General features: G+C 39.8%; 1 long non-coding RNA gene across 1 annotated transcript; it reads left to right on the forward strand.

The window, feature by feature from the left end:
* Positions 1-2,483: 2,483 nt before the first annotated feature.
* LOC147793421 (uncharacterized) lies at positions 2,484-3,465 on the forward strand. Its single transcript, XR_015419991.1, has 2 exons — positions 2,484-2,873; positions 3,156-3,465. It is a non-coding gene; the product is annotated as an uncharacterized LOC147793421 (long non-coding RNA).
* Positions 3,466-8,601: the final 5,136 nt, after the last annotated feature.

Raw genomic sequence — 8,601 nt, forward strand, 5'->3', positions numbered from 1 at the left:
ATATAAGTGGTTCTACTGTTGGCATGGTTGGATGAATTGAATGATGTTGGCATGGTTGGATGAATTGAATCATACTATGAAAAGAGTAGGTTGTGACCCTCACGTATAGACAAGACAAGGTGACAACATAATAGTGATGTCCAACCAGCCACGTAAAGGCCGAAAAAATATGAATGCCATGATGCGACCGAGGAGGATGGTGCATCATCTAACCCACCATAGAAATGTGCATAGGCAAGACAGAGGCAACAATATTGACAGAGTGTCATTGATAGACTTGTTGAAGGGTCGGGTAGGGCCCCAGGCCTTAACGTCAAAAAGGGAATTTGGGCATGCCATTCTGAAATCAAGTTTGTTCATATAAAATTTGAAAACTTATCAAATTTGGTGTCAATTGGACATAGGACGAACTCTTCCTGACACGGTATGCCCATTTCTCCAAAATCATGTTTACAACTATCATACCAAAAATTGTCTATACATGAACCTTAGGAGGAGGCGTGATGTCAACTCTCCACCATCTCTGGGCCTTGTGGCTAAGTGAGCTACCCTATGACATATTCATGTGTCACAGACGAGTGTCTCCGACGACTTCTCTTGAAATGGGTATTCCAAGACAGTGCCGCACGACACTGGTGGGCCAAAATTGTGCCATTGTGTATGTGTCAGAGGTTGGATTATGCACTTGCTATCCATAATAGATTTTATAAATGAACTAACATGGACACAAGATGATCCAACGCCTCGATATAACTTGATGGATGGATGTTTGGGATGTCTCGATCATGTGAGCGACATATGGGTTTGTTCTCGATGAGCATGATCGAGCGAGCTAAGTTAATCGATGACATCCCAGGACTTGGGATGACATTAAAACATGATGGCCATGTCAATTGGAAACCAAGATGAGAATTGAGACGTGACGTTGCACGTGAGAGACCTTGGCCTCAAGCAGAGGCAAGGTCGAGTCGAATAACTTGAACTAGTATAGAGGCAAGTCGGTTGGGTTGCAGAAGGTTGAACATGCACACGTAGGCCCTAGCAAGCTTGAATTCCGCACAAGTTGTATTCGGTTGACGAAGACAAACCTCACCTAAGGTCCAATGAAGTCATGAAGACAAACGAAAAATAAATAGGAGGCTTGGATTTCCCTCAAGGCTTGTCATGAGCGTGTCAAGATCACGATGTTAGACGGTTGAGAATGTACAACCATAAAAAATGGCACGTTCTCTGTGGCCCCTCCATGTGTCGTTTTTTATGATTGCTATGATGTAAATTATGTTATGTAGTGTTATGACTTATGTAATGTCAAGACTACGTGATGATGTATTATGACTTATGTTATGCTATGATATTGTGCACACCATGTTAGCATGTTTATTTTCTAGACGGTGAAATGTTGATATGTCAATAATGTATTCTTGAAAACGTTTATGAAAGAACGAATGCACAATCTACATATTATATGATTTGAAGCTACAGAGACCTCATGCATTTTTGTGTCATATGCATCGGGATACTTCCTCGTCATGATTAGTATGGACGCGTATGTTACGACATTTATGTCTGCCATAATGTTATGATACGATATTCTGTACACCATAATACTATGTGGGCTCCTTTCCCTCTATGGCTCTGGCAGTACGAGTGTGAGCTAGCTGAAAGGCAGGCCCAGGGGTACGTATACATCCGCCTAGTGGGTCCATGTGTGCATACTTGGGTCGTGTGCAAAAAAAATACTAAACATCTCATTTTAGCTCAAACTGAAAAGAAGAGTTTAAGGCCATGAAATAGGGTTTTATGAAATAATATGAAATAGGGTTTTATGAAATGTTATATATCTATAATTATTTTTTTATTAAAAATCTTATTTTATATGGTTTTTGTTGTATAAAAGAGTTGATAGAGTTATTTAAATCATCCTGTGCTTTCCTGTCCTTTGTATTTGCTTTTCTTATTTTTTTTTCTTTATCTGTATTTACTATGTGGGGTTTTGCTTTTCTCGTTTTTCTCTTTATCTATATTTACTCCCTTTTAATTTTGTTCACAAATTTTCTTTGCCATTTTATTTTTAATCTATTTATTTGTCTACTGATATAAATTTATTGATCTAATATTATGAATCTAATGTGATTTCCTAGAATTCATATAAATTATTCGCATTTAGTTTCTGACTCAACTAAACAATTGTCATGATTTAATGAATATTTAACCATGATTGGCTGTGATTTCTAAAAAAAATAGGACAAATAAAATTAAGATTTAATATATATCTTACTGATCATATCTATCTCCACGTAAATCTTGTCTTGTGAATTGGGTAAAGCCATTCTCATTTATTCCTCAAATTAATTATTATTATTATTATTATTATTTTTTTTTTTTTTTTTTTTTTTTGTAAACTGTAAATTTTTCGACTGAGGTGGGTTGAGGAGAGATAATTGGGGAAGGAATGAGAGGTTACTGCTAGAAGGGAGGAAGATTGTTTCTCTTTCTTTTAATAGCAAAACGAGGAGACATAATCAATTGCAAAACGGCCCACTACTTCTCCGCAGGAAACAAAGGAAAAGAAAAAGGCAAGTTTTGTATGTTTTACATATCTTTATAACCATCATTTTCAAGCTTCAAAGGAACACAATTGTTTTCCATATCTTTTTTGAGAGCTACTTCGACTTCACGAATGGCTCGACACGAGGGGAGCAGCGGAGTGGTTTCGATGAGCACGGTGGCTGTTGCAATGGCGTTGCTGCTGCTGCTTGGCTTCGAACATGGCGATGCTGCTACAACTTTTGTTGTTGGCGACTCGAACGGATGGAACCTGGGCGTGGAAGGATGGCCTAATGGGAAGGTGTTTAGAGCCGGTGACATATTAAGTGAGTTTTCAACTCTCCGTTTTGATAGTTGAATAGTAATGTTTTACTTGCGTAATCTTATCTGTTAAGAATGAAGAACAGAAGTGGGATCGAAAGTCGAAAATATTCTACTAACTAACCAAATCCTGGAGATAAAATAAATTGTATCAAAACACTAAGTCAAGTAGCAGACTCGTTTTAAAGCCTTGAGGGGAAACCCGAAGGGGAAAGCCCAAAGAGGATCTGGGTCGTTACATTACGTAAATCGCAAATCGCAATGAATACATACTTTTTTTTTTCTAGGATTCAACTATAACCCGACAGTTCACAACGTGGTGGCAGTGGACGAGGGGGGTTATAGAAGCTGCATAGCTCCCAGAGGCGCCAAAGTGTTCAATTCAGGCAAGGATGAAATCACTCTCTCAAGAGGAAACAGCTTCTTCATATGCACCACCCCAGGCCACTGCCAAGCTGGGATGAAAATTACTATCAATTCCCTCTAGTTCTTGACCACCCCGTATCGTTTACACATCGATCTCGATGTAAATGTTCTAAGTAACGATGATTTGGAAACATTGTGGAAATAAAATAATTGATAATAATTAAGTTGTTATATGTATCTTATTATTATTTTTTCTCTTTGTTTAGATCGAAAAATTAGGATAATAATGTTAATGCACTAAATTGTTTTTTTTTATAAATTAATATAAACAAAAAAAAATTAATATAAATTAAAACGGTATGTTTCCTTAAATTTTTTCTATTAATAACCATAATATCATATTTATTAAAACTATTATTTATAATAAAATAAGTTCAATTTATTTAATGGGTATGTATAGTTTTTGATGGGGAAAGTTGAAATTTAAAATAAAAATATTATTTAATGATTTAAAATTAATTAATTTAATGCTTATAATCGATAATAATTTGTTCATTAATTAGTAGATTTTATAATAATTTGTTCATTAATTAGTACGGTTTACATATAGAGATAATTAATTATATATAAATAATTAATTAATTAGGAATGTTGATTTATATAAATATAAATATAAAAATGAATTGATTTGTTTGTAAGCTTTTGTTTTTTTTTTCTTTTTTTTTAATATTTATAGATCGTATTTGAAAATTTTTATAATTATTTAAATATATATTCTATACATTAGCTAGGGTTGTGACTGAGAAAATCAACGAATCTTTGTCTGGAATAACGTCATATTATGAAATTTCATTATCTTACATCTTACATCGTCATGTTGTCATGCATCGTGTCGTCATCATATAACATCATCATAAAACTCAATTATGTCATCATACGTCATACATTATACATCATCATATAATATAGTCACAACAAGTAAGACCAGCCTTATTATCTAAGACCACTCACTTGAGTTGGCTAAGAGGCCAACCCATTAAGACCAGCCTTATTAGTAACTTCCTATTAATAATACTTATTATTTATAGTAACTTCCTACTAAGACCAGCCTTATTATTTATTAGACCACTAGTTGGCCTTCCTATTTATAATTATAGTAAGACCACTGCCTTCCTATTTATAATAAGATCACTTAGTAGACCACTTACTTGTTTGTCACTTAGTAAGACCACTTACTTGTTTGGCGTTTTGCTAAATTCGAGTACCTTCCTATTTATAATAAGATCACTTAGTAAGACCACTTACTTGTTTGGCGTTAGCGGCCGGTATTTCGCTAAATTCGAGTACGCTTGTCTTCCGTCCCTCGAATGCTCCAAGTATCACCCGGAGTCGTTTCCTATTAGGAGGTCCATCTCATTTCGTTAGTATTTAGCATTTCTAATCTATTTAACTTGAATTTGGGAAATAGAGCATACCTCAATTACCTTAATTTATTTTATTTTTGAATTATGACTAAAATTTTAAACGTTTATTTAAGAACATGAAAATGGTCGAATAATCATTAAAATGTTATGTTTTTTTAAAATCTTATTTGGAATTTAAATACTTTCTTTGGAACAATGGATTTTATGGTAAAGAAATGATAAAAGAAAGCTTTCAAATCTTATTTAGAACTTAAATACTTTCTTGCAAATAATGGATTTTATGGTAAAGAAATGTTAAAAGAAAGCTAACCCAATTTTTAAAATTGAAAATTAAATAGTCATCAATTTATTTAAGAAGGTATAAGGAGCGGTTTTGAACAAGCTTTAGGATTATCTTGTAACTTCGACTCATAAGTGGTTCTACTGTTAGCATGGTTGGATGAATTGAATGATGTTGGCATGGTTGGATGAATTGAATCATACTATGAAGAGAGTAGGTTGTGACCCTCACGTATAGACAAGACAAGGTGACAACATAATAGTGATGTCCAACCAGCCATGTAAAGGCCGAAAAAAGACGAATGCCATGATGTGACCGAGGAGGATGGTGCATCATCTAACCAACCATAGAAATGTGCATAGGCAAGACAGAGGCAGACAGAGGCAACAATGTTGACAGAGTGTCATTGATAGACTTGTTGAAGGGTCGGATAGGGCCCAGGCCTTAACCTCAAAAAGGGAATTTGGGCATGCGATTCTAAAATCAAGTTTGTTCATATAAAATGTAATAGCCCAAAAAAATAAATAAAGGAATAAAGGAATAAACATAATTATAAAAATAGTTAAAATAATAATAATTAATTAATTAAGTAATTAAAAAAAATCCTTCCCCACTGACCTCTCATCCCTCCCCCACAATAAAAATCCTTCCCCACTTCTCTCCACTGACCTCTCATCCCTCCCCCACAATTATCTCTACTCAATCTATCCTTAATCCTTATGCCAGCAAGTAACTGTTACTGCAAAAAAGAAACAGAAAATCTGCGATGTCCCACATTGGTTGTTGGATTTCGATAATAGCCAGGGAAATCCTTTATTTTCGGTGAGAGGAAATTGTCGACAGGAGGTTGTTGGAAGAAAAATAAAATGCGTAAAATAACAGAGAGAAGGTCTGAAAGTTTGACTGCTCTTCAAAATCAGGTTGTGAAATCTTCCGAACAGAAGAAGGTCTGAAAGTTTGTCTGCTCTTCAAAATCAGGTTGTGAAATCTTCTGAACAGATTTCCTATTTAAATATAACCTATCTAAAGATGGGTGGAGAGTGGCCAACTGAATCTGTGCCATCTTCTGAACAGATTTCCTATTTAAATATAACCTATCTAAAGATGGGTGGAGAGTGGCCAACTGAATCTGTGCCACTTCCTAGAAAATTGCCGTCTAAGAATTCGCTAATCCATTCGACGTGTTTGTCAAATGGTCAAACGGAGAATTAAATGTAAACGAGTGAATCTAAATAAGGAAAAACAAAGGTTTTATCTAACAATCTCCTCCTAAAACCTGTGTTATATCTGCCTTATTTCGTTTCGTTTGAACTCCGTTTTGAGCCCTATGGCTCGGTGTCCCTGGCGGCATGTCCTCCAGACTCCATGTCTTGTTCGGCCGCCTCTTCTTCGAGTTGGTGCGCCGCCAGTCCAAGTGGTTCACCTCTCCCTAATAGGTCTTCCATCTTCCGGTACCTGGTCGAGAGGTTGACCGGTTGCTCGGTGTCCCTGGCGGCATGTCCTCCAAACTCCACGTCTTGTTCGACCGCCTCGCCTCTTCTTCGAGTTGGCGCGCCGCCAGTCCAGGTGGTTCACCTCTTCCTAATAGGTCTTCCATCTTCCGGTACCTGGCCGAGAAGTTGACTGGTTGCTCTATCTCTAGCTTTAAGATGTAAAGGCAGTTTGTCGTGCACCGAACTTGAGTGAGCAACCGTCGTCGATCATTGCGGATCCTAAGTAGCCCGCGTTTGATGGAAATGTGGCAGCCGGCCTTATCGAGTTGACCCAAGCTCACAATATTAGCCTTGAGTCTCGGGATGAAGTAGATGCCAGTCAGCTTGTGATGATTGCCTCCCTTGCCGACGAATAGGATGGTGCCGTGCCCTTCGATCTCGACGACGGAGCCTTCGCGAAATTTCACCGTCCCGCGAATCCACGAGTCAAGCTCGGAGAATGCAGACTTGGCCCCGGTCATATGGTTTGTTGGCCCCGGTCATATGGTTTGTTGCCCCCGTGTCGAGGACCCATCGCCGGTGCTCTTGCTGCTCGCCTCTTTCACCGATTTGAGCGAGCACTCGCTCCTCCTTCAGTCGAATTGGCTCCCCAGCCGGTGCATTTGTTATGCACAGTTGGAGCTCTTCCTCGGGTTCGACGCTCACCGGAGCAGTTATGCCGTCGTCGATTACCTCTGTGGATTTGGGGAGCTCTTCCTCGGGTTCGACGTCAGGTAGGACTGATGCAGTCACCATGAAAAGGGCCGGCTCATCCTCGGATTGAGCCACATGGGCCTTTTCGGCCGTCTCCTTGTTCCTGAGCTTGCTCCAGCAATTCTTGCTCAGGTGACCTCTCTTCCAACAGTACGAGCACTGGATTGGCCCATCATCAGTCGACTCCTCCTTCTTTTGATCCGCCTCTTTCCCGTGCATGCGCCGGCGAGATTTCCACGACTTCTTACCGCCTTTGCGGCTGGAGGGCCCATTGCTCTCGCCGGTGTGGTCACGGAGCTTTAGGCGTGCAAGCCATTCCTCCTCAGTGAGGAGTAGACGACCCTCCTTGTCGACAGCTGAAATGGTATTTTTCTTCCGCTGCTCGACGTTACGCAGTCTTTCGGTCACCTCTTCCACCGTTAGGTCATTCACGTCAAGCAATGTCTCGATTGAAATTGCAACTTGCTCGAGGTGATCGGGGACGACCTGCAGCATCTTCTTCACGATTTCTGTCTCGTTGATGCTGCAACCGAGTGTGGTGATGCTGTTGGCGAGCCCCGTGATTCGCATTGAAAAATCATCAACAGATTCGCCGTCCTTAAAGCGGATCTCCGAGAGCTCCTTCCTCTGGCTCGATAGCGTGCCATAACCCTTGCGCCTGTAGGTTGACGCGCATCAACAAAGTCCACTCGTTATAGTTGGACCTTGTCAATATCGGATACTAAATGACCGTCGTTGATGCTGTTGGCGAGTCCCGTGATTCGCATTGAAAAATCATCAACAGATTCGCCGTCCTTAAAGCGGATCTCCGAGAGCTCCTTCCTCTGGCTCGATAGCGTGCCATAACCCTTGCGCCTGTAGGTTGACGCGCATCAACAAAGTCCACTCGTTATAGTTGGACCTTGTCAATATCGGATAACTAAACGACCGTCATCGTTGTCTCCCTGATCACTCGCTCGACAACACCTCGACGCCCGTCATCACAACGTCGGCCTCTTCGTGGTGGTGATGGAGATGCCGGCACTTGGCGGCGGCGTGGAGGAGTGAGCGAGCCTGCTCGGGATGGAGGACCCCACGATGTGCTTATTTTCGCACTTTGCATTTTCTTCTACTTGAACCTGAGACCTGTGTGTTGTTAGGTCGACACTCTAACCACTTGAGCTATTCAACTTGATTGTTGATAGGATGGCTCCTCCGCAATGATATACACCGATGGCTTCAACTTGGCTCTGATACCACTACATTCGAGAATGTGCAGATCGAGGGCTCATCAAGATTGATTTCATCCGAACAGAGGAACAACTTGGAGACATTTCACCAAGTCCCTGGCGCGGGTGAAATTCGAAGAACTACGCTCAAAGATCGGAGTTCAAATAATAAGGTACAGCTTTTAGGAGGAGATTGTTAAATAAAAGCCATGCCTTATTTAGTTAGGTTTGTAAAACATCTGAATTCAGGCGAATGGAGGAGCGTGATT

This window comes from Cucurbita pepo, chromosome 2 (genome assembly GCF_057944985.1).
Source record: "Cucurbita pepo subsp. pepo isolate OVF chromosome 2, ASM5794498v1, whole genome shotgun sequence".
Lineage (NCBI taxonomy): Eukaryota > Viridiplantae > Streptophyta > Magnoliopsida > Cucurbitales > Cucurbitaceae > Cucurbita > Cucurbita pepo.